A 27,516-nucleotide genomic window follows, 5' to 3' on the forward strand; every position below is an offset into this window, starting at 1 on the left:
TGTCATGATTAATTCTAGAATTTACTCTAATTGACCTGTGGTCGGGTTTTTTGGGATGGGGCGGGGGCCTTTAGATACCAGCAGAAAATTGTGTAGTTTTATAAGCAATTTTGTTTTTATTGCTGGATATACATATTAAGCTTTCTGTTATTAATTTTTTAACTCACATAGATCAAATAGACTAAAATCGAATAGTTGTGGGCATCAAGTCATGGCTAATTGTAGAAAGAGCCAAGCAATTTTTAATATTTATAGATCGGATTAAGTATTATTTGTCAGAGGCTGGTATAATCCTTTTTGCAGACGATACTCTTTTACTTGTAGCTGCTCCATCAGTTGATCTACTTTTTGATAAAATGATAAAGGCAATGACCGAGTTTATTGAGTGGGAAGATTTCAATCTTTTGACATTAAATTATAATAAAACTAACTACATTCTATTTTCTTGGATATCTAGTATTGAAACAAATTTAGAATTAATAATAAACGGAAATCAAATAAAAAGAGTAAAGGTAACTAAGTATTTAGGTTTTATGATTGATGAAAATCTATCATGGAAAACACATTCAAATATTATAGCTTCAAAGTTGTCCAGATCTCTGGGTGTGCTTCGCCGAGTTAAAAACCTAGTATCCTATAAAATTCTTCGGTTACTTTATTTAGCTATTTTTTACCCGTATATTTGCTATGGTTGCTCTTTATGGGCTAGTAATTTTGTATAATGTTAAAAAAAATCCAAAATAAAGCCGTTAAACTTTTATCACCTAAAACTTTATTTACTCATAATATTAATGAACTTTATACTAAGGATCAACTTTTGATATTTCAAAAACAAGAGACTACCAAGTTAGTATTTTCACATATAAATTTATTAATAATATACTTCCCTTTTCTTTCGAACATTTTTTCTCCATTAATGGTGATCTTCATAGCCACGATACACGAGGGGCATCAAATCTGGTACACCCATTTAGAAATACGGCTAGAGCTTCTTTCGTGATTAGAAATTTTGCCCCCTCTCTGTGAGATATTATTCCAATTGAAATAAGTTTTTTGAAATAAATTAATCTAATCTAAAAAAAAATCTTATCATTTGTGAGCAGAGTTGTCTATCTATTATCCGACACCACCTTCAACCCTAGATTCCTAGGACAGGAATCACAATTCTGCAGATGATATTGCCGTCTAACATTTTTCTGCCCTTCCTAATGGTGTATGGTTTCTTGGTACAGCTCTATGTTAAATTCTTTCGTAATGTTGAAAAAGAAAGGGTCAAAATGTTCAATCGCGTTTTTCTTTTAATGAGTTGGAGAAGTATGAGAATTTTGCTCTTGGGTTGCGATATGCTGCCGAGCTGTACCTTCGCTAAAGCATTATCCCCTTAGTTTCATTATTATTATTTTTAGATCTGCTTTCTTCTGGTTTTCTAAGGATGAAAGATCAAAAATTGATCTTGGTGTGCGGCTCAAACGCGATCGGGGGTGTGTTGCGATGGAACTTGGAAAGAGGTGGAATGAAACTGATCAAAATGCAAAGAAGATATATGAAGAAATGGCCTTATATGAAGAAATGGCAGTAAATTTCGGAAAGTAAATTTCTCTGTATAAGCCTGTTCTCTGTTGCATTCGTCTTTTTGTGTATAGACGCTTATTTTTACATAAAAAGACAGTGCAGCAGAACTGGTTTCTTATAATTTTAAAGTTTAAATAAAAAAACAAGGGTTCTAAACCTCAAGTTAAATAGAATCTCAGTAAAATTCACGTATATTTTTTTTGCTCCCCTTTTTATATTTTACTAAGAAAATAGAACCCTCAAAAAAATTTTAATCAATTTTGCTTCAATTTTTTTGCTCATCCTTCACCTAACGAATTTACTGCTCATTGAAGCTGTGCAATTATGTGGCCTCTGCTCCTGCCAAAGAACCTCTTCCTGACTCAACATACAACAACATTTTTTATTTTATATTTTAATATAAATTTAATCAATAAAATATTGTTTCTTTATATTCTTGCAAACTGCTTGTTGTTCTGAGAGCTAGGGATAGTTCATAGGGACGGAGTACAAGATAGAGAAAATTAAAATAAATACATAACTACGTTTATCAAAACAATTTATGAAGAGCACTTACTATACACGAACAACTATTGTATACTTTCAACTTTAAGCATCCCCTTTTAAGAAGGGGATGCCATGAAGGGAAAGTGATATTGTGGTTATGTTTCAAAAACAGTTTCGACAGACCTATTTTGGGCCCACCATTTTATATTTGCGGATTAATGCTAAACTTAAAAAATGTAGCTAGGACTTTTTTATATATAGAGTGAACCTGATAAAAGTAGGAAAGGGGATCTTGCTTGTCCAAAAACCCCAATGCCAAGGTTTACTGTATCTATATGCTTACTAATGGCGAAGTAATAATAATCATAAAATGACTAAAATGATTCATTCTTTCGAATATATTGACCATCGGGTAAAGAATAATTTCAATTGAAAATATATTGCGTATTCATTGAAGAGGCAATGCTACTAGTTGTTTTTTGGAGTTAAATGAGGGTTGCCCAGCTCATATTAATGGCCTTTTCTGTTTCTTTTTGTGCTGGATTTCTTCATTCAATTTAGTCCGTTTGGTTTAAGATTGTTAACTTAGAGGATTCGACTTATGCCCGCTCTGGTCTCTAAAATTGTATCTTTTCTTTCGCGAAAATGCATCGTTTTCATGCATCTTAAATCAATTAACAGTGTATACAGTACTTTTGCGTTGACGATAGCTTCTGGTCTATGGATGAGCATCCTAACCCCAAAAAACCTTTGGGGGTTTTCATGAGTATCTAGGCTTGTATGAGAAGCCTAGAGGAAACTTTTAAGAACCTAATAAAATTATCGAAGAAGAATTTTTATCGTCCTTCAAAAGAACTTTGCTGTAAGGTCGTGGAAATATGGCATATATTTTATGACATTTTACAAAATGTTGAAGATCAGCAAAAAAATATATACAACGCCTTTTTAAACCGTCGATTGTTGAAAAGACGTTATACTTTTGACTTTGGGGGAGACCTGTACTTAACACTTTCGGTCTCTAAAACTCATGAAAATTTGGTTATAATAAATTTTCAGTTGATTGTAAATCGAAAGTAACTCTAGAACAAAAGAGGTTATAGCATTAAGCGTTAATTATTTATAGCATAAGTGCAACAGCGTTTTTCATAAGCTTGCTCTTTGGGAAACACGTTCTTTCTACTGTTGTAATTGAAAATACCCTTTATAACAATTTTTTTGCCGATTCGAGATATAAGGCTCAACCCCTTTTCATAGATTGTTGGTAACAGTAGTATTTTTTTAAATATAAGAAACATAGGAATTGACTATCCCTTGTGAGGTGTTTCTTCACCTACCGTAACGGTGATACTAGTATATAGCTAGTAAGAATGGTGGGTACTCAGAAGAATATCCATTGACACCCTGTTATATCTCTAGAAGCCGTATTATTAATTCTTTGGAGGAGTATAAACAGCTTTCTATGAGCTCTGCAGAACACGGACATTCATTTTTGGGAACAAGCTTTGTGTAAAATTTGCAGAGAAGTATAATTGAGATGGATGGCATTGTGTCCATAGAAGGTATAATTTCACCATGCTTTCTTGCCCAGAAGGAACAAACCCATTCGAGAATATCTACCGCTTGAATGGATGGTGAAAATATATTTTTGAGGAGATGGGATTAATCAATATTCTTTATAGCTTTACCTCCAAAGATGAAACCAGGGTGTTGCACGATCTTTGACTGACTAACTGATCTTTTGTGTGTTCTCTCTGTCTTTGATTTTTGGAAACTGACCCTCTTGACAACAGATAACTTTTCTGTCTCCACAAGATATACCTGTGGGTACCGGGAAACCTAGGTTGTGTCTCCATTTCTAAGGACATTTGTCAGTATCAGTAAAAAAGTATAGAGAATTTTTTACCTCAAAACAGCGTCGATCTGAAAACACTGTCAATTAATCCAATCTGTTTTAATGTATTGCACCTTGCATACGGTAAAGCCCTGCTTGTCCATAAATGTGGTCATGATAAAAGTTGAAAAAATCAAAAAGAAAGTGTTCTCCACTAATATTTAATATTTGCACCATAATGCATTTTAAATTACATAAGCCGATTTTTTTTTTCTGTTGACAAGATTATTACCTGCCCTTTAAGTAAAAATGGTTAATGGCCTCTTTTGAATTATGTTATTGAAAACAGGAAGTTTTGCATAAAAAGCAAAAAGTTCAAACCAAACGAGAACCAAAAAGTAAAATCCAAAAGATTTTGCATAAACTCTTAGTTTGAGCAAAATAATTTTGATAACTCAAGCAGAAATCCATAAGAGAAGGAAACTTAAAATGAAGAAAAATGAAAAGAGTGAATGAAAGCAAGCTTAGAATGAACGTAAGTTGCCGTAAGTAAAAACTTCAAAAATCCTCAGATAAACCGGTAATTTAAGGCATTACTTAAAGTTTATTTTAGCTCTTTGGATGCAAGTTTCGAGTAGGGACTATAAGAATGATTGATAAAACCCAGCAGATTAAATACGATTTTACGTTTTATTCTGACACAATCTTCCTATATTAGCTGTCTTACAAAACAAAATTGAGTCTTCGTCAGTATGGGTATATACATTGTCTGTGTCAACTAGAATTTCCCTGTGGACATTGAGATTGGCAAAGCCATTTAGCCTACTTTCAGACGTCACGTTTCTTAGGTATGTCTTGATTCTCCGATGTGTAAAACGAGCGCTCTGTTGTGCTGGTCGATACAGGTATAGTGATTAAAATATTAAGTAAGATATGGATGTTCGGAGAGATTGCTTAGCCACAAATATTTAGAAAATCAGTTGCATTGACATGGTGTGCCTTGTTCCGTTAGAGAAATTTTTGCCAAATTTTTCTTTCCGCCATCAAACGTTTAAGGTGTTGTTTTCCAAATCTTCTTCATAAATTTCGATCAACTTCAAAAATGGCTCTTTCATCTCTTTACTTTCTTCACTATTCTGTGGATAAGTGTGAAGCAAACAGTGAAACCCTTTTAAAATATTCTTGTGCTTTAAGAGACGTTCTTCTATAAAGTTTTATACTTTCAATCCAGAAGATGAATAAGTTAATTCTTTAAAATTATTCTGTGCTTTCGGCTGAGACATTTCTTCTGTGTATCTGCCTGTCTACAATCCTTGTAACACTAATTGTAGTTCCATTCAATTTGGCCGAAGAAAATAAAATCAGTGAAAAATAGAATATTAAACTTTATTTTGCCGTGGGGGGAGGGAAGGTGTCAGCACGCCATAAGTTGAAGACCTTACGAATCGTGCATGTTGTTTCAATATCTCTGGCGGGGTGTCCATATTGCTGATGGACGGGTTCTCTTTAGTAACAAACGTAGTGAGAGCCAATTCAAGTTTTGTTCCACTTTCTTTTTGTAGCTCTTTAATGTTAACAATGTTTGATAAAGCAACAGGGCCCTTGACTGATACCAAGTGCTTTGCTCAATCTTTGACAAAATTTTTTAAGGCCTACTACCGCTCTATCTTGATAGGTCCATAGAACATGCTTTTTTTTTTTTTTTTTTTTTTTTTTTTTTTTTCTGAACTAAGTATTTACAGTATACATCACAATATAATACTCTTCTGATCTTGTCAAGTGCCTGACAAAAGGCTCTTTAGAAGGGCAGTCCAGTAGACGTGAACCAAATATACCCTCGTTCAAAATTTGATTCAATCCAAATTTCAATTTTCAACCCATCAACTAACAGTGGTCCCCCAATTACCTAAAAAAAATTCACATAATACCAATCTATTAGCTATATACAAGTTCATAATTTTTCCTTTTTCGATTTCAAACACCATAATTAGTTAAGGCCTTTTCATTGTAGTTGCCCTGAAAAATTAAAAAAGTACACCAGCTTTGCCTGAAAAACTTTATTGAAGACACGGCTGAATGTGAAAATTGCCTTTGCTTTTGAAATTTATTCTGCTTTTCAACTGGCTGCAAACTACCACGTTTTCTTATATTTTCTCATGCTGTCGATAAGCGAGTTTCTTAAATTGAAATTGCTGGAACTCAAATAAGGAGAAATAATATGTAAAAATATCGTACAGATATGTAAGTTTCTGAACCGTCTCTATTTGACAATACGGGAGAATAAGGACACGGAAAAAAAAAACGAAGCTATCCACAGCAAAAAAGAAAATAATAATTTTGCAAAAAAAAATCTTATTTGAGCCATGATTTCAATGAGGCTTTTTCAGGAAAAGACTTCGCGCTTCTGATTTTTATTTATTTTTTTTCTTAGCAACTAAGCGGATTTGAAAATTGTTTCCACTCAACCAATTTTGCCTAAGAAAGCTATAATAAATAAAGGTCAGTACTTGGAATTCTATTTTTTTTCTTTTGTTGTCCTGTTGCCTTGCATTGTCTTGCTTTGCCTGCTTGGTCTCCGAACTTATTTAAGAAAACGCTCTAGTATGTTACTTTAAAAATCTAACCCAAAATACTACTCGAACCTTATTAGAAACTATATAGGATTAATCAAAATATAGCTCATGCTTTGTATACAAAATATTTTGTTGCCAAACTCCAATTCAGATCAGGTTCGTTTTGATGGAAATTGGCATTAGGGCATTGTCAATAGTCCTTATCGAATTTACTTGTCATGGCACTTGGTATTAACCAAGTGACATATAGCAATCGCCAATTCTGTCGGTCTGTCGGTCCCGGTTTTGCTACTTTAGGCACTTTCAGGTAAGCTAGGACGATGAAATTCGGCAAGCGTATCAAGGACCGGACCAGATTAAATTAGAAATAGTCGTTTTCCCGATTTGACCATCTGGGGGGGGGAGTGGGGGCTGGTTAATTCGCAAAAAATAGAAAAAATGAAGTATTTTGAACTTATGAGTGGGTGATTGGATCTTAATTAAATTTTATGTTTGGAATGATATTGTGTCTCAGAGCTTTTATTTTAAATCCTGACCGGATCTGATGACATTGGGGGGAGTTGGAGGGGGGAAACCTTAAGTCCCGGTTTTGCTACTTTAGGCACTTACAGGTAAGCTAGGACGATGAAATTTGGCAAGCTCATTCAGGGACCAGACCATATTAAATTAGAAATAGTCGTTTTCCTGATTTGACCATCTGGGGGGGGGGAGTGGGGGGCCGGTTAATTCGGAAAAATAGAAAAAATGAAGTATTTTTAACTTATGAGCGGGTGATTGGATCTTAATAAAATTTGATGTTTGGAATGATATTGTGTCTCAGAGCTCTTGTTTTAAATCCCGACCGGATCAGATGACACTGGGGGGAGTTGGAGGGGGAAACCTAAACTTGGAAAACACTTAGAGTGGAGGGATCGGGATGAAACATGGTGGGAAAAATAAACACAAGTCCTAGATAGATGATTGACATAAACGTAACGGATCCGCTCTCTTTGGGGTAGTTGGGGGGGGGGGGGTATTTCTGAAAAATTAAAAAAAATGAGGTATTTTTAACTTACGAACGGGTGATCGGATCTCAATGAAATTTGATATTCAGAAGGAAATCGTGTCTTAGAGCTCTTATTTTAAATCCCGATCAGATCTGGTGACGGGGGCGGGGAGTTGGGAGAGGGAAACCTAAAACTTGGAAAACACTTAGAGTGGAGGGATCGGGATGAAACATGGTGGGAAAAATAAACACAAGTCCTAGATAGATGATTGACATAAACGGAACGGATCCGCTCTCCTTGGGGTAGCTGGGGGGGGGGGCGTATTTCTGAAAAATTAAAAAAATGAGGTATTTTTAACTTACGAACGGGTGATCGGATCTCAATGAAATTTGATATGTAGAAGGATATCGTGGCTCAGAGCTCTTATTTTAAACGCAACCGGATCTGGTGACATTGGGGGGAGTTGGGAGGGGGAAACCTGAAACTTGGAAAACACTTAGAATGGAGGGATCAGGGTGAAACTTGGTGGGAAAAAAAACACGAATCCTAGATACATGATTGACATAACCAGAACGGATCCGCTCTCTTTGGGGTAGTTGGGGGGGGGGGGTTAATTCTGAAAAATTAGAAAAAATGAGGTATTTTTAACTTACGAACGGGTGATTGGATCGCCATGAAATTTGATATTTAGAAGGATATCGTGTCTCAAAGCTTATTTTATATCCTGGCCGGATCTGGTGACATTGGGGGAAGTGTAGGGTGGGGAAACCTAAAATGATGGAAAAAGGTTAGATTGGAGGGATTGGGACGAAACTTGGTTGGAAAAATAAGCAGAAGTCTTGCATACGTGATTTACATAATTGGAACGGATCCGCTTAATTGGGAGGGGGGGTAATTCTGAAAAATTAGAAAAAATGACGTATTTTTAACTTACGAAGGAGTGATCGGATCTTCATTAAACTTCATATTTAGAAGAACTCAGATCTCATATTTTAAATCTCAACCGGATCCAGCGTCATTGGGGGAGGGAACAGTTGGGGGGGGGGGGGCGACCGGAAATCTTAGAAAATACTTAAAGCGGAGAGATCAGGATGAAACTGGATGGGAAGAATAAAAACCTGTCTAAGATACGTGACTGACATAACTGGACCGGACCTGCTCTTTTTGGTGGAGTTGGGGGGGGGGTTAATTTGGGAAAATGAGGTATTTGTAACTTAAGAAAGGGTGACCAGATCTTAATGAAATTTGATATTTAGAAGGATTTTTTGAGCTCTAATTGTAAATCCGCAATTTTATATTATATTTATTGCGCAATTTTGACATAATACTTTTTTTTTACTTTTTTCTTTCCTTTTTCCATGACTCATCTATCACACGGTGGGGAAATATAAAATGCTTTTATCTATGTTCTAAAAGTAAAAATATAAACAAATAGCTTGCATATAAATGGACGATAAATGGACATAATTTCTCCTAGCCTCTTCTTTATTCGGTTTTGTTGGTTCATATTTCTTTCTTGTTCGGTTTTTATACCTCTTTGACTACTGGATATATAGCCGTATAAGATCGATGTTAGTAATGTTTTCTTTTAAAATGTTTTTAACAAATACTTTAACAATAAATTTAATGTTGATTAATAAATATAACTGTGCTGAAAGTTGCTTCTTTTGTCTGCAATTTTCAAAGGCCCGATTGTGAACTTACTTTACTGTGGTTTTTAATTTAGGGAGAAAAGAAGAAAATGGTTGATTCTGATGATGACTTGAGTATTCTTGATGATTAATTTCAGCCCCTCCGAGAGCGACAACGGATCTTGGCATGTTACAAATCAGCTATAAGTTTGATGACTCGGATTCTCATTAATTTTGTCCCTTTTTTATACTTTACTCATTTTTAGGTATCTTAGTGGTCCACTTATAGTCCTTAGACCCTTTGGGTGCTGATGACCAATGTAACTCCGAGACTGGATGCATATCTCTGATTGCCTGTAGTCCCAGCTATTCTCTGGGAGAAAGGGGTCGAATTCTCAACCGTAAATCCTTTAATTAACAGCAAAGACTTTTTTAAAGTTCGGTAGATTTTTACCGTTCTCTATTGATCAATTCAATTTCATCAAATCAATTGATGAAAATCTATTTTATTGATTTCATTTATTTTCTGAGTGAAAGGAACTAAAGCTCTTGCTACTCCTTTTGTTTGAGAAGTATTCTTCTGCTTTTTCCTATAAGTTTATTGCGTGGTTAGAGTTTCTGGAATTTCCCTCTCCTGAACTCAATGTTTCCTAGTTCTTCTAGCCCCCTCTGGGAAGGGGGCCAATCATCTAATTGGTTATCAGAAGCGAGTATTCCTGTTGTTGTATTTCCAATATCCAATGATAATAGCCTGCATGAAACCATGATTACTGTCTCTGAGTTCTCAATCCCCAAAACTGATAACCTGCCAAATGATGGTTTTCAGACAGTGGGCAGAAAACAGAAACAAAAAAGCCTTCTATGAGTCCTCCTGAAATGATTGGACTCTCAAACTCAGTCCCAGCTATCGAGATAAAGGACAAACCCATTATTCTTTTTACTCCAACAGCAAAAGATCAATCTTTCTCTATCAAAAATATTGCTAATATTAGAATGAATCTTTTCATATATTTTAGATGCAGTTTCACGGTGAATGTCAACAGAGATGGTTCACTAACGGTTATATTTCTAGACAGAAATGAAGCCTGCAAAGCACTTAGCCTACAAAAAATTGGCAATATCCCTGTAACACCTGAATGGTGGAAACCAACCCCACAAATTCTCAGAAAATAGTGCTATACAACATACCATTGGAACTATGAACTGATGACTTGAAAGATGGTCTTATGAACAACAAGGGGGAAATGCTGGAGATTCTGGAAGTTAATCGTATGGGCAAGCTGGATTCTAAGGGAACCAGAAGTAGTAAGAGTGTCCTCTTTATCTTACCTGCTAGTTCCCAATTTGACTCGGTTTTCCTCTTTGGTCAGCAAAAAGCTCATAAAATATACCAAAAAAAAGCTCTCCAATGCTCAAAATGCTTTAAGCTTGGTCACTCATCTAAGTATTGTTCTTCTTCTGAACCAGGGTGCCCAAATTGCCTTATCAATCACTCCTTGTCTACAGAAAGTAGATGTACTGAAGTTCCTAAATGTACAAATTGTGATGGTAGACATCAATCAACAGATAACAATTCATGTTCTAAATATGTTCAGCGAGCTAAAGTCTTTAGGATTGCTCTTCAAGAGAATGTCCCTTTCCCTATAGCTGCAATGAAGATTGCCATCTTGGACCATGAGGTCCAAGAGCTAATAAGGCTAAGGAAATGAATTTAGCCCTTTCTCAAAAACCCTGGCTACAGGTCCACAATAACAACCAAAATCAGGCACTCTTACCTCCTACTGAGACTTCTTACCCTCTGTTGGCTAAGGAGCATCCCAAGGTGGTTGAAGCTAGTCCATCCCTCAATAATTCTAAATCTTGATCTGAAAGAGTGGCAGCTTTTCCTAATATGTCTACTCAAGCCAACACTATGCAAGATAGTGTTGGACCTCATATTACTAATTTAATTGAATATGTTGCATCAGTGGACCTAATCTTACAATCAAATATGGCTAAAGATAAAAAAGACAGTATAACAAAAAAATTGCAGATCTCTACTTTTCCAATTCTATTTTCCATGAAATAGGAACAGAATTATCATCCATTCTCTCAAAGTAGCATGCATGCCACCTATTCAACTCTTCCTATGTTAGCTAAGCTGCAGATCCTACAATGGAATTGCGTCTCTTTAAATTCAAATCAACTGCTCTTATCCAATGTGCAAATGATAATAGAATCCGGATTATTTGTCTTCAAGAGACTAATCTTCATCAGTTCAAGAAAATCAAAGTGCCTGGGTACAAGTGCTGCAGAAAAGGTAGATCAACTAACAGAAAGGGAGAGGGTGTTGCGATCTTTGTTCATGTTTCAATCCAACATTCTCCTCAACCCTTAACCATCTACAGGGATGAAATAGATGTTGTAGGTATAATAATCACCTTAGCCAATGTAACCATCTTGCCATAAAATCTTTTTATAATCCATGTGGGCGTAAGGACATCCAAAGTATCTTGGAAGCAGAAATATCAGGTAATAACACCTTTATTTTGGGTGATTTTAATACCCATAGTCCTCTTTGGGAACAATCAGCTGGTAGCAACAAAGCAGGAAGAGAAATAGAGTACATTTTGTCCAATTTTTCAGACACCTTGATTTTCACTCCATTTGACTTTCAGACCAGGTATAATATTTCTTCTAACTCTTTCTCAACTATAGATTTGCTTCTAGGTCCTTCTTTGTATTATGATCTAGTCCAGATGGTAAAGGTGTCGTCTCGTCAATCTGATCATTCTGCAATTCTTACATCATTTCAAGATTTATGCTACACTCCCAAACCCTACGTCCCTACATTTATTAACTCCAAAGGCAACTGGTCCCTTTTTCGTGAGATATTAAATGAAGTAGATTTTTCCTTTGTTTCTTCTAATTCTGATATTAGTGCCATTGGGTCTAATTTGAAATCAAGCCTGCTGGAGTCAGCTAAATTGGCAATTCCAATGACTAGGCTGCATTTTTACAATAGCTCCAATAGACCCAAGAATTAGTGGAATGATGAGTGTAGGGTTGCAGTTCTGGCAAAAAGAAAGGCTCGTAAAATGTTTCAAAAGCACCCATCTCAGTCAACAGCAATCTTTTATAAGCAATCATGTGCTAAGGTGAAACTACTTTGTAGGAGAGCTAAACTGAGTACATGGCTGAATTTCAGCTCAAGTATCAGTTTTAGAACCCCAATTTCAAAGGTCCACAATTTCATTAGCCAACTAGATAGTGGAAAGCAGCCTAATGATGACCGTAGATATGATATCATTCAGGATGGTTATCCAATTGTCTCAGATAAAAAGAAGGCAGATCTGTTTACTAATATTTTTTAAAAATTATTGCTCGGATTTTCATCCCATCCGACTTCCTTTTTGTAATCTCCCTCTCACCTATTCTTATAAGGGCACTCTGATGAAACCTTTTTCCCAAGATGAATTATGTGTAGCACTCAATTCTCTTAACATTAAGTCTTACCCAGGTCATAATGGTATTTATATGAAGTGGAATCTTGAGTCCCCAAAGGTGGTTCATACAGCCCTCTTAAGTCTTTATAATCTTATTTGGTCCAGTCAAAAATTCCCAGATGCTTGGAAGATTGCTCAGGTATTTCCAGCTTTAAAACCTTCTTACTCATCTAGTGAAATAAGTCTTACCGTCCTATATCGGTATTACCTTCCTTTAGTAAAGTTCTGGAAAGGCTTGTCTTATCAAGAATTGAGTGGTTTGCTGAAGTCAACAATCTGTTTCCTAGTGAACAAAGAGGTTTCAGAAAAGGACATAGCTCTTTAGACAACATTACCCGGTTAGAAATTGATGTTTGTAACTCTCTTAAAATAAGACATGTCACAATGGCTGTCCTGTTTGATTGGACGGATGCCTATGGAAACGTTGTTCACAATAAATTATTGGAAATCTTAATAAATCCTGACTTCCCTTATTCTTTTATAAGTCTTTATGCAGATAATTTGATTATTTGGAAGTCGGGAAGGGATATTGGCCTTCTTCAAAATCTTATTCAAAAGGATATAAGTTTAGTCTAGAGATTCTCTTTATCATTTGGCTTCCCAATCTCAATAAGTAATACTAAAGCCATTATATTTACTAATGGTAGTACAGATCCTCTTAATCCACTAACAATTTTCTCAAGGGAGATCCCATATTGCAATTCAGTGAAGTTACTTGGTTTATTAATGGATTCTAAAATGCAGTGGCATGAACATATTAATTCTTTGAAGTCTCTGATTATTCAGAGACTTTGTATTCTAAAGAGACTTGCTTGAAGTAAGTGGGGGTGTCACCCAAAAATTATTTTGGATTTTTACAAATTATAATATGAAAAAAACTTCATTTTCTTAAAGAGTTAAAGAGGCTGCGTCCCAAAGTCGAACCTTAAAACGTACAGGGATTAGGAGAGGCAGTTGGGGGGCTGCCGCCCCCCAAACCCCCCGCTTTTAAAGACTCTTTTGTACAGGTTTTTTGTTACGGATTAGGAGAGGCAGTTGGGGGGCTGCCGCCCCCCTAACCCCTCGCTCTTGGCTTCGGAAAGGCCCTCTTTTAATTAACAAAAAATTGAAATGAATGAATAATGGAATAACTTCGAAAAATGTTAAACACAAGAGGACAGGAGAACCATTGCGCCGAAACTAGTAATTAGTAACAATGAAGTCCCCCCACAACAAAAAACTAGTACAAAAGAGTCTTTAAAAGCGGGGGGTTTGGGGGGCGGTAGCCCCCCAACGGCCTCTCCTAATTCCTGTACTTTTAAGGTTCGACTTTGGGACGCAGCCTCTTTAACTCTTTAAGAAAACGAAGTTTTTTTCATATTATTTCTGTACGTTTTTCTTTTATGAAAAAAAAAAACGCCCGATAAGGGACCCCACAAGGTCCCTTAAGAAGTCCCACACTCTACCGACTGAGCTAACCACCTTCATGTGTGTATATATAACTTTTAAATAACTTTTAAAAATTTCAAATTAACATGGGCTCTTATGGAGAAATGGGTTAATTAAGTGGCTAATGCATGGTTTCTGGAAAACAGGGAAGGAGTTATCAGATCGAGCTGAAATTTCGCGGATAAGCTCCTGGGCCGTAGGGGACCTTAACTTGTGAATTTCAGCCCGATCGGACAACGTTAAAGGGGGGGCGGGGGTGGGGGTGGGGTTGGGGGGTCGAAACTTTCGGGGGGTTAAGATTTTCCTACGAAACTTTCAAGGGCACTTACTCGGAGAATTGTGCATAGAATGAGTCTTCGTACACCCAGATCCGATGTCGGCTGTGACCTGTAGGCGTGGCAGATAAAAAAGAATATGAAAATTAAGTGGCTATGCGTGGTTTCTGGAAAACAGGGAAGGAGTTATCGGATCGAGCTGAAATTTCGCAGATAAGCTCCTGGACCCTAGGGAACCTTAACTTGTGAATTTCAGCCCGATCGGACAACGTTAAAGGGGGGCTGGGGTTGGTGGGTCGAAACTTTCGGCCAGATTTTCCCCAACCGAAGATCGCTTAACATTGTCGTGGTTCGCCTCTTTATAGAGGCACGAGTGTGCCTCCTTGATGTATTCGTTCAAATATAGAATATGGGATCCAAATTTTTTTCATCCTTATTCTCCATCCTCATTCAAAAGTCTTGAATCTTTACATAATTCTGTTATTCGAATAGCTCTAGGTGTACATAAACATACTCCTCTGTCAAAGTTAAAAATACTGTCGGGATTGGTATCCGTAAGTGAAAGAGCATCCGGTATAAGGATTAAATATTTCTCGCAAATCCATGCTTATGGAGCCAAGCATGTTGTATATGTTCATACCTTTGCTGGGAAGTCAGCCTGTCCCAATGCCCATTCATCATGGAATCAGTTTCAACCCTAGGTCTCAAACGGGAATCAACATTCGCTTTATGCATATCCCTTTACTGTGTCCCCTCCATGGGAAATGAGTCCTCCAAGCTGTCAAGTAGAATTTATCTCTATTAGTAAAGACTCGATTCTTAATTACGAGATCCAGACTATTTTTGCTGAACAGATCTCAAAGGCGTACCCCAACTATAGAAAAACATACAGATGGATCTGTCCAGAAGGAAAGAGCTGGAGCAGGAACATGTATCCCATCCCTGAATTTGAACATCTATTCGCCTCTCCCATTGGGATCTTCTATCTTGTCTGCTAAATTATGTGCCATCCGCCTGGCCTTGGATGCACTTAATAAATTATAACATGGAATCTGAAAATATACTCTCTCTCTGACTCTAAATCAGCATTACTATTTATCCAAAATATTAATAGAATTGCTAATGACAAGGATTTATATAATATTAGAAGACATCTTCTCAATCTTAAGATTAAAGGAAATGAGGTTTATTTTCAACATTTTTCATAAAGGCATCAAATATAATGATATGGCTGATTCTCTAGCAGCAAAGGATTCCATGTTAATTCCTAGTCCTTCCTCTGACCTCAGTCACGAGATATTACCAGGGAAAGATCCAAAATTTATCACAGTAAATTAATTTTATCCCCATTTCATACAAGATTAAATACAATGCTATATTACCGGCTGAAATCAGGGGCCCTACTTCTAAATAGCTTGTTATTTAATTGAAAGCTATATCATTCCCCTTTATGCCGAGTCTGCTTTTCAGCAGACGAAACAGTCCAGCATATATTATTTGATTGCTAGGCTCAGAGTGAGGAGACTATTGCTCTTAAGCGTTTCTGCTCCTTGGTAAGATACCAAATACTTATACAGCTATCCTGGATTCTAACCTGCCATGGGAATTTGATCGTAAGATATTTAAGGCAGCAATTGATATCTTAAAGAAGAGAAATATTGTTTAATAATGACTAAAGCTTGAAGAAGTCAATTTTTAAAAGGTTTATCTATAGTTTTTGATTGTGCAGAAGAGAGCGGGAATGAGTAGGAAGAGCCGTATTGGTACCGGCCGGCCTAGTGGCCTTAAGCTGCTGGGGACAGGTAGCTCAGGTACTCGCACTTCCCACAATCAATAACAGTGTATTATTGTTCATAATTGCATATTTTCATTGTTTGCAGACTGGAGGAGAATAGCGCTTTCAGTGGCTAGTTTTTCTGGAGAAGAAGTCAAAGAGGTGAAAGGACTCGTTGTTAGTCCATATACCTTCCTACAATTTTTGGAACTGGAACTACCTTTTCTGTGACTAAAGCTAGCTAATTGTTTGCACATGTGCGCTTTTAAATCACTGAAATAAAATGCAACGTTTCCCAAGAACTTAAGACGGAACAAAATAATGTTATGCTCATGCTCAAAATTTAAGAGCAACCTCTAGTGGGTTATTATGTACTGGGTGTATATGAAGATGCGTATCTACGTTATATGTGGTTAGAGAGATCAGCCTTGATTCAAACATCAGTTTTCTTGGTGTTAAAAGAATTTACTCAAATAGACAAAAGAAGAGACTACATTTTTTGGGGGGCTATATCATCTAATGTAGCGAAGGAATTAAAAACAATTTCAAACTTCAAGAAAAGAAGTAAAAATATGATGAAAAAATGAACATCAAAAATGAATCTTTAGAAATATTAAAGTTCTTCAGAATTAAAAAAAGAGAAAAAACACAAGAAAAAATAGAGCAAGCCTGTCTCTTTGTGTCTTTGTTATTTTATATTTTATTTGTTTATTTTATTGGTGTGATTGGTATTGGACTTGAAGTCCAATACCCAATACCGAGATTTAAACTACGGATTATCGATTACTGACTCATCGGTAGTAATTCTACTGATAACGATCGCTGTATATGTGATAGAAATATCTGGACTTTTGTACATATCGCAAAAATTTACTATCGCAATTACATGCGTGTTCCAAGTACATAAATTCAAAAAGCTGATTTTATCTCCATCTCTATCTTTTATTTCCAATCGATTAACGTCCTTTTTCTTTTCTAGGTTGAAAACTAGAGAGCTGAGCAGTAAATTTCGAACTAAATCTGTGCGGTCTGTATACTGTTGCCGTCTTTTTGTCTGATGGCGTTTATTTTCACAGAAAAAGGCGTTGCAACAGACGTGGCTCCTTATAATTGCAAAGTTGAAATAAAAATCAAGGGTTCTCAACCTTAAGTAAAGTTAATTTTCAGTAGAACTGTTTTTTTTTTTTTTTTTTTTTTTAATCTTCCTTTTTCATATTTAAAAGAAATGGAACCCTTAACATTTTTAAATCTATTATATTTTTTGCTCGTCCCTTGTTAAACGGATTTACTGCTCATCTAAGCTCATCTACTCCTTGTGTGGCCTCTCCTCCTCAGCCAAGGAGCCGCTTCCTGAGTCAAGAAACAAAGATACACAGACACTTAATTAAAAATTGCTCAGTTTGTTTAAGTGAAACTTTCTTATTTTGTGGACCCTGATAAAATGATTGTGTCAATTGGAAAGGTTGTCTTTCTCAAAGTCATAGTCCTGGAATGTTTTTTTTTTTCATATCACAAAAAGAAGAAAAAGAAGTTCCGCATCCTTGCGCTATATTAATAGAATGGTAATTACAAAATGACAAAATAGACCAATACTTCAAATATAATTATTGAAGCAATCAATGGACGAAGCGATTCTTTCAGTTTTAAGTTTGATAACTTAGAGGAATAGATTTATGCTCCGGAAGTGAGCTCAAAACTGGAAAACCAGTCACTTCTAATTGGAATACTTGTGGAAATCCAAGAATATTCTAAAACATACTCTTGGATATTGGTAAAAAGATACCATTAAAACAGGGTATTGTTAAAAGTTTGGCATCAAAACAGTAAAACCATTTAATGACTAAAAATAGGGTCAAACAAACATGTAGACCTACTATAACATTAGTTAGCTTTACCAAATAGTAACAAAGATGTGATTTATCATTTTTGGGAATATGAAGTAAATCGTTAACTTGGTTGTTAGCCATCAGCCAGCAGTGACGCTAGGTTCAAAGTTGGCTGACGAAGCTGAAAACTTGGACTGTGAGATTGGGGGGAGGGGTTCAATTATTAGAGTATTAATTTTAGTACTATCAATGGCTGCAAAATTTTTCTTTGTAATTTTTACGAATTTTTTTTATTAATTTCTTTAAACCTTTTTATATTAATTTTTTTTATCAATATTTGTAAAAATTAGTTTCGGATTGGTTGATAGTAATACAGAAGAGGACCCAATGTGTATTTTATTTGTTATAGGCAACAAATAAGAATTTTTAACATCTTGGTACTTCGACATTACATGGTCCCAAAGACCCTTTTCCCCCTGCATGCTTACATACCTGATTTAAAGCACATCGCCTTGAGACAATCGAAGCAGGATATCAATTTCTTATCTTGAAATTACGGGTTAGGGTATTCGTTCATCAATTGATCAGTCAAGGCCAATAGTTGGGGATGGGCTGCCGGATGCTATTGGTCTATTAGAAACCATTTTAAACAATAGTAATGAAATGCTAATAAAAGATTTAAAGCCGAATTGACTCGCCAAGACAAAAAAAGAACACAAAATGAATATAAAGACGACAAACAGGTCAATGGCCAGTAAATAAAACGAAGAGAAAAATCAAACCAATATTTTGATCTTATACAACAAGGCGTCTTCAGCGTAGAAAAAAATTGAAACTTATACTAAAAAATATACTTAAAACTAACCTAAAATATATAATATACGATTGCTTACTCTATAAAAGTAAGTAATTGTTTATTTCGTATTTTAGGCTAGTGTATTTAAGTTTTAAATGTATATTTCAGTTTATTTTCTAGTTTAAAGTTTCTTTAAGATTTTTGTTGTTTCTCTTCGTTTTGACCCGTTTTTCGTCTTTATATTCATAGCTTTGCTTCTCAATGAAATTCTACTGCACACACCTGAATAAAGTATAGAATGCGTGAATCATTGGGCGATGGGAAGATGTGGCTCCGCTTTTTATGTATCTAATGGCTTTCCGTTCAGTGTTTGAAGTGATCTATCATGAAATCAGAAAGGGGTCATGAAATCCTTATTTATTGACATTAAATGTGAAGAGAAAAGCTCAATGTAGGCAATGTTTGCTAATGCCCATGTAGATCCGTTCCTTCATTTCTTCGGATGTCTTATGAGCTGATGACAATATAAACTCATCTTAAGGGAAGCTTATCCATGTGAGCTCATCTTCTACCTTAATCTTAATGATTTTCAGTGACGAGGGATTTTCTGTTAGCCTCGCTAACAAAAATGGAACCTTACCAACATTATGCATTCCAATACAACAATGATTACAACGTGCCAAATAAAAAAAAATTAGAAGTTCTTCGAAAATGCCTAAATAAAAAAATTAACTCTATTAATTTGGTGAAGAGTCGTGTGGTAGTGAATGATCTATCGGATCATTTTTCAGTCTTCTATGTGTTCAACTCTAAGGAAATCTTGACCAAGAAGAAACTTACTATGACCTCAGTCATTAAATTTGGTTAGGATAAGCTAACCTTCCTTTGATCTTGGCTAGTAGATGCCATGAAATATTTGTAACAAAAATAGGGATTTTTCATCCTTTTATGAAAATGCAGAAACTTCTGTTGTCGATGAATGTATAGTATCCTCTTTTGGTTCCACATCTAAGTGATTTATCCTCCTGAATCCATGGATGACCCCCGGCCTTCTTAGAAGTTGAACAAGGAAAAACGACCTTTGGTAGTTGTATATGTCAACACCTGGTTCATGGCCCAGTTGTTCACGGTGAAATGAAAATTCGAGAACCATTTATCTCCCATTTCTTAACTCTTACGCTATATAAGTAATTGCTCCTTCCGTAAGCATCTATCCTTTAAATTCTAGTATTAGATCGTATCATAGCTCAAATTGCTTGAAGTCAATTTCCCCGAAGCTAGTTTCAAACAGTTCGTGGTAACGAACTGTAGTAAGGAGCGTCCCGGCTCAATAGTAATCAAGACTCTAAAAAATGGAATTTTGATACCTATAGCTAAATAAAAAAGAATCACATTTTAATGCTGATTCTAAATATATAAGTTTCATAAGTTTATTCTTACCCATCAAAAGTTACGAGCCTGAGAAAATTTGTGTTATTTTAGAAAATATTGAGAAACGCTCCCTAAAAGCTATAGAATCTTAACGAAAATAACACCATCAGATTCAGGGTATCAGAGAACCCTACTGTAGAAGTTTCAAGCTCCTATCTACAAAAATCTGGAATTTTGTATTTATTGCCAGAAGTGTGTTTATTTTATTTTTTTTCAGGTGTGATCGTATCGACCAGGGGTCCTAGAATGTTGTGAGAGGACTCATTCTAACAGAAATGAAAAGTTCTAGTACCCTTTTGAAGTGACAAAAATGGAGGGCGCCTAGGCCCCCTCCCACGCTAATTATTTTCCCAAAGTCAGGAATTTTTCGTGGGGAAGAAAATTTCCATGAACTAAGCTCAGGATTTTCTAGCATTATAAAAAAAAAACAATGAAAAAATAGATATGAAAAAGTTTTTTCAACCGGAAGTAAGGAGCAGCATTAAAATTTAAAAAGAACAGAAATTATTACGTGTACGAGGTTCTCACCTCATCCTAATACCTCGCTCTTTACGCTAAAGTATTTTTAGTAATTTAAACACTTTATTCTACGGCTTTAGTGATTCAGGGGTCATTCAATTGGGACAAAATTTAAGCTTTAGTGTAAAGAGCGAGGTACTGACGAGGGGGTGAACCCTCTCATGTATGTAATAAAAACATGAGAATACAAAAGTTCGTTACGTCAGCTAATTTATTTGTTGCGTATATCTTTTACTAATAAAAACATTCGTAAAAAATTAAAGTTCTAGTTGCCTTTTTAAGTAACCAAAAAAATCAGAGGGCAACTAGGCTTCCTCCCCCGTTCATTTTTTTTCTCAAGATCATTCGATCAAAACTGAGAAAGCGATTTAGCCAAAAAAATAAATAAATATGCAAATTTCGTTTTAATTATTCCTCTGCGGCGAGCCAAAATCTAAACATGCATTGATTCAAAAACTTTCAGAAATTAAATTAAAGAAAAACAAGTTTTTTTAACTGAAAGTAAGGAGCGACATTAAAACTTAAAACGAGCAGAAATTAGTTCGTATATGAAAGGGCTGCTTCCTCATCAACGCCCCGCTCTGTACGCTAAAGTTTGCTCTGTACGCTAAAGTTTTTTACTGTTTTAAAAAGCAGAGTTGAGAGAAAGAGTCAAACTTTAGCGTAAAGAGCGGGGCGTTGATGAGGAAGCAGCCCCTTTCATATACGAAGTAATTTCTTTTCGGTTTAATTTTTAATGTCGCTCCTTACTTTCAGTTAAAAAACTTGTTTTTGTTTATTTAATTTAAAGATAAGATGAGTAGACTTGTTATAAGACGAAAGCATGTATTTTTTGGGATGGAGGGGCAAAGATGGATCCATATCCGGATTCATGGGACATAGGGTATATAATAATCTTTTTAAACATTAATGGGGGGGCTGCTGTCCCCCTCTTTCAATTTCCCTGGAACTAGTTTCTAAAGATAAGATGCAGACTTGTTTTTAGACTAGAAGGCAGGGATGGGTCTCTAGCATTTTTACTGGGGGGACAAGAGGGGTCCACATCCGGATAATCAAGGGGTATTGGGTATATAATCGATTTTTTCTCCATATTATTGGGGACCTACTATCCCCCCTGCAATTTACTTGAAGCTAGTTTCAAAGATGGGATGAGTAGACTTATTATTGGACTAAATCCAAGGGCGAACCTTCAGGATTTCTATTGAGGGGGGGGGCAAGAGGTGTCCGTATTCAGATAGTCATGAGGCATGGGATATATAATAAATTTTTTCTCCACATTATTGGGGGGGAAATCCCCCCCAACAACACCCCTACTTCAAGGTTCAGTGCAATTAGGTCCTGATTGTATATACTATAAAAAAGTGAAATTGATTCTTCCTTCAATTATTTCTCCCTTGTCAGTTCTTGTAAATATGTCATTCGAGAATGCAAGTTTCTCATTTCTCTTATGGGAGCTGAGGTGATTGTCTTATTCAAATGTGTGACCGAGAGTGATCTAACTGATTGGTTGACATCTCTACTTTCTGTATTTAGCTACATTTTCTAAAAATGTATCTTATCTCTTTTTTTAGAATCAAAGATTTTTTTCATGATGTTGAATTTGGTTTCCGAGAAAAGCACTCAACACCTCTTGGATGTACTACTCTTTTAAGTTTTCTACATTCAGCTCTTGACTCCAGTTTGACTCTTGTCGCTATATTTCGGGACCTCAAACAGCTTTCGATTCCTTTACCCACCAATATATGCACTTTCAATAATCTCATTACGGTGAAAGAGAGAATGCTAGCGGTTAATTTCATTTCTCTTCGTCTGGAATAAATACCGTGTTGGTCCCCGTTCCCACCCACCGTCTCAAGTAGACGGTATCACCCGGAATATATCCATGCCCACAAGTGAATATCTTTATGAGATGAGGACACTCTAGTTGCTTTCATTGACGAGTTTTCTCAATAAATCCCGTGATTCGCAAGTCTGGTTTATAGGTATTTTTCTCGATGATGATATCTCCTTCATGCATCGTATTAGTTTAATTAAAATGAAGTTATCGAGGTTTTTTTGATGTATCAAGAAAGCTGGAGTATATTTTTCCCAGATTGATTATAAAGTGAATGTCAACCCAATTATCTGAATGTTAACTTCATACCGAAAACATTTTGAAAAGCTGTACGAAGAGACCGAGAGTTGCGTCCAAGTCAACGGAAAACGGAGCACGACATTCAATATCAAAACTGGCGTTCGCCAAGGGTGTGCCGCCGCCCCGGAATTGTTCAATTGTGTGATAGACTATGTGATGACAAGAACTACAAATCGCCTGCCCTTTGGTCTGCAGTTTGGAGATCGCATTCTGACGGATGCGGACTTCGCAGACGATCTTGCTCTCGCTGCCGACTCAATCGACCAGCTGACCGACGCTCTGGAAGTCCTGAAGGAAGAGGCAGCCAAAGTGGGGCTGAAAATCAACTGGCTCAAAACTAAGATTATGGCAATTGAACCCCCAGGTCCAGTCTCGCACCCTGATACCATAACTGTCTGCGGAACACTTGTTGAAGTCGTTAAAAACTTCACTTACCTCGGCTCTGTGCTGTCCAATGATGGCTCCGTAGACGAAGAGGTATGCAGCCGAATATCGAAAGCCTCTTCCATCGTCGGTAGACTCAACAGTCTATGGAGAATGCCGCACATCTCAAGGCGTACGAAAATGCGAATCTATAACGCATCCGTAAGCTCCGTCCTGCTCTACGCGGCGGAAACCTGGCCCCTCAAATCAACCATCCTTAAAATGATAGACGTCTGTCAGACGAAACAGCTTCGCCGGATCGAGGGATTCCGGTGGGATGATTTTGTGAGCAACGCAAGGCTGCTTACTCTCACCTCACAGGTGCCATTCTCCGTCCAGATAGCGCAGAGGTCTCTCAGATGGTTCGGACACCTCCTACGAATGCTGACATCAAAAAAAAAAAAAAAAAAGTACAAGTCGTTTCTGGACTTGAAGTTGCTTTATATTTTTCATTGGGGTGTTTGGTTTTTCTTCAATTGTGATCATGTTCCTGTTGCCTTCAGCACTAGTCCATCTCTCGTTTTTATCATTCTACGTGCCATTTTTGGAATTTTTTAACAATCAAATTCCTTTTAACCCATCAGTTAAATCATATTCTAATCCTCTAGCTACTTCTCGTGTGGCTGGAACGCTACGGTTCAGTCTGCTGAGAAGTGTAACTGGTTTGGTGCTTTGAAAAGAAGTATAAAATCTTGTAATATGTCTTAATATTAACTTAATTTTTTTCGGTACTTTTTTGCGTTTGTTTCTTTCATTTATGGTTTTTTCATTTTTTTTCGATCTGATTGAGGCATGTTAGAAATGCTTGTTTCATTAATTCAGGGCATTACTTGAGCTTGGTTTTTGGTGGGTAGTCAGTAAAAGGTGGCTGTCTGTCCTCTTCATTTTTTTTTAATATGTGTTTTATTGTTTTTTTCTTTTTTGCTGCATTCCAGAGCCTTGCCGAGCCTAAACAATGCTGTATGTATATGTATGCTATTTAATTAAAGTATGGAGATTTCATTTTAATAGGCATTATTCTTAAATTGTCAATCAGGACCATTTGGTTTCTGATAATACAAAAAATCATACATTTCTATGCTTGAATCCTGAAGGTTAATGAATATAATAATAGACGTTGTTGAGAAATTAGTATCGCTAAAAAATGAGGAATGCTTTCATGGTAATGCTTTATTATTTTCCAATTAAAAGGAAAAGTAAAACAGTTGATTTTGAGCCAAATCGGGTTACTCTTAGGATCCATCCGGAGTGTGACCGTTAATGTTCTGGCTTGATGTAAACAAGTATTGCTTCGCTTTCATTATCACTTTCTTTTCATCTCTTTAAAAGTAAACGTATTTAGAATTTGATTAACTTCAAACTTTTTCTCTAAGCTAATCGGCCCAATGGCAGCAACAAGTGAATCACTCCAGCTGCTTGGCATGCTCAAAGGGCACAATGGTTGGGTCACACAAATCCCCACTAACCCAAAGTTCCCCGACATGGTATTGTCTGCATCAAGAGGTAAGAGTTAAGGTCACCCTTTTTCAGAATATGGTTGTATTTGGGGTTATTTTAGTAGTAGTTCCACCATCTATGACTTTGCCTTGATGTTTACCACAAATGTTTTTTACGCACTCCAGGCTATATTATTGCATTCCCCCTGGATATCCATGGGGTACCTCGCCTGGATTCTCTGAGTAATGACTATAAATGAGATTAAAAAGGAGTTAGAGCCTTTTTAGTTTGAAAATTCTGAGTGTACCAAAAATTCAAATATACTAAGACAAAACAACAATTTCAATATTGAAGGAAAACAAAAAGAATCAGATGAAGGTGTGACAAAGAGGAACGAAAAAAGAATTATAAAAAAGAAAAGTATAAAATCTCAAGAGACCTTAATAGAGCTAGGAAGTGAAGAGAAAACCACCCTCAATGTGGACCTTGCAATGAAAAATGAAGGTTTAAATGCAATTTAACATTTTCAGAAGATTGGCGCAAGCAAATTAATGCTGAAGTTTGGGAAAAGATTTCACGAGAAAGAATTTCATTGCGTTACGTTCTCTAAAGCTACCAGTTAAGAGATGACTAGGAATTTCAGAAACGAGGAACAATTCATTTATTTAAATTATTAATGACAGAGAAGAAAACAGAGTTAAAATACGTAAACGATTTTTTCTCGCAATTTTGAAATTTTTAAGGGGAAAAAAATAGTCATTCACAACACCTTTAAAGATGCTGACAAATATGCAATGACAAGAATGACATCTAATGCGTCTGATAAAAAAGGAAGAAATCCAAAACCAAGTAAAATAGATAGAACTATAAATATTGATCATATAAAAAGCTACAACCCCAGTGTCGCATATTATAGAAGAGAATATACCTCAAATAAGAGCGTATCTTCCTAATGACACGACAATTCAAAGGATGCACAGTAATTTTTAAATTCCAATCTAAGTTTTAGTTGTTTTTATGATTTCTATAAAAAAGTTGTATATGTTAGGAATACATTATTTTCAAGGTAAACTATGAAGAATTTAAGGAGCATGATCCAAACCACAACGAAGATAATCTAAAAGAAGCCACTCTACATTACATTTATTAGAAATGTCACATGGTAAAGACCGAACAATCAGAAAATTTTGTATCAAACACATGCAAAAACAAACTCTAGACAAATTATATTTTTGGGATGATCTTCAAGAAGTCATCATGTTACCACCCATGGATTCCTTTAGAGAAGCCGAGTTTACTGAATTATTTGTGACACTTGGCACTCTGGCAAAACCCAAAACATTAACTGAATTGTGGTTTGAAGCTATTAGCGGAAGAATAAAAGAAGACACCTTAAATTATACATATGCCTTTTTTGTTGGATACCGAACATATTTGCCTTTGGGTCCAAGGTAACAAGTTAATAACTGTTCAAGGTAAAGCAATAATTAGAAGTTTTTTTAGCTTTATAGTTTACCTGGTAAACTATTGTGATGAAGTTTTCTTGGACAAAAGTTGAGATTTTTTACATTGAACATAGTCACACAATCATGGCCACCGATTTCTTTCATTTTCAGGTTGAGCTCTCAGTGAAGCATTTCGGAGTGTGTGATTTTATTGATTTCATCGATTTTTCTAAAGGAGCCAATATTCTAGGAAAGTAGAAAAAACTTCATGGCCACTGAAGATATTTTTTTATGTCAGGCTTATACTTTAAAAATTAAAGAGAGAGATAGCGACGAGAGTTTACCTTACCTGAGGGTTTAATAGAAATAACAGGGGAAAGAGGACACGCATTCTTTTCCATTCGACTGAATATGAAGGTACTACTGTGAAGACGATGAACTTAAAAAAAAAAAATTAAAGAAGTTGACGGCACCAAGAAATAGAGAGAAAGTCTGAGATTTCAAAAAAGGAAATGAGAAAAATATTGTTGGATTTGATTGATTGAATATTGTTGAAATTGCTGGATTAATCAGCTCGACTGAATATGAAGGTACTAGTGTGTATGCGATGAACTTTGTTGTCGGCACCAATAAATAGAGAGAAAACCCGAGGAAAGGAGAAAAATATTGTTGAGAAACCAGGTCCACTCGGGGTACTAAATGAACTTTCTGAAACCAAATGAGCCGGACTTAATCAACTACTTTAAGTAAAAGAATATTGTTTCTGGGACATGAATGTTATATCACAGAAAAAATACTCCTTCACTGTTAATACTTTCTGTGTTACTGAATAATTAAGCTGATCAGTTTCTTGCGTTCTCAATATTTATTATACAGTTACTTGATGGTATTAATAAATTGATGAATGTCTTCTAACCTGAGTAATTTGAACATCAAGAGTCTTAACCTCTTTGATGAGAACCAGGGCTTTTAGATATGTATATGTAGTGCCAAGCAATTCTAAGATAAAAGATCCTAGATTCTTTTTTTTTATTAATATTATTATTTTATAGCTTTTTTTTAAAGGCACGGGTAAATTTATACAGCTAAATTTAGCATCCCTATATGTAAAGCTAATTTGAAAATGAAAAACTCTGGATGCCAGCTTGATAAATAGTTTTTCTTGAATCCTGAAAAATTTTAGTTTTGGGGTCAAGGACCCTCTTTCTTATGGCGGCAGTGTTATCAAACATCTTATTAGCAAAGAGCTTGACGGAGACGGCTGACATATTTTAAGAGACTGCAAAATACTTTTACTCACTTTGATAAAAAACGAAATTCCAAGTTTTTTCTGCAGTAAAAGAGGAGCTATCACCCCACTGATAGCTCCTCAACCCAGTAATAGTGAATTACAATTTCATTTTCTGCCACTTGCCATTATTTACGAGCGTTGTTTGCATCAATTCTTTATTATTTAGAAGTTTC

At 35.9% G+C, this 27,516-nt stretch overlaps 1 protein-coding gene and 1 long non-coding RNA gene across 2 annotated transcripts in view; both read left to right on the forward strand.

Moving 5' to 3' along the window:
* The window catches only part of LOC136036073 (cysteine--tRNA ligase, cytoplasmic-like), a gene marked incomplete in the record, with an annotated part of 157,894 nt that overhangs the window by 40,159 nt on the left and 90,219 nt on the right, over positions 1–27,516 (forward strand).
* LOC136036071 (uncharacterized) lies at positions 4,266–26,724 on the forward strand. The gene is made up of 4 exons (XR_010619627.1): positions 4,266–4,737; positions 6,321–6,388; positions 24,544–24,673; positions 25,674–26,724. It is a non-coding gene; the product is annotated as an uncharacterized LOC136036071 (long non-coding RNA).

The sequence above is a fragment of the Artemia franciscana genome, chromosome 15 (genome assembly GCF_032884065.1).
Source record: "Artemia franciscana chromosome 15, ASM3288406v1, whole genome shotgun sequence".
NCBI classification, from domain to species: domain Eukaryota; kingdom Metazoa; phylum Arthropoda; class Branchiopoda; order Anostraca; family Artemiidae; genus Artemia; species Artemia franciscana.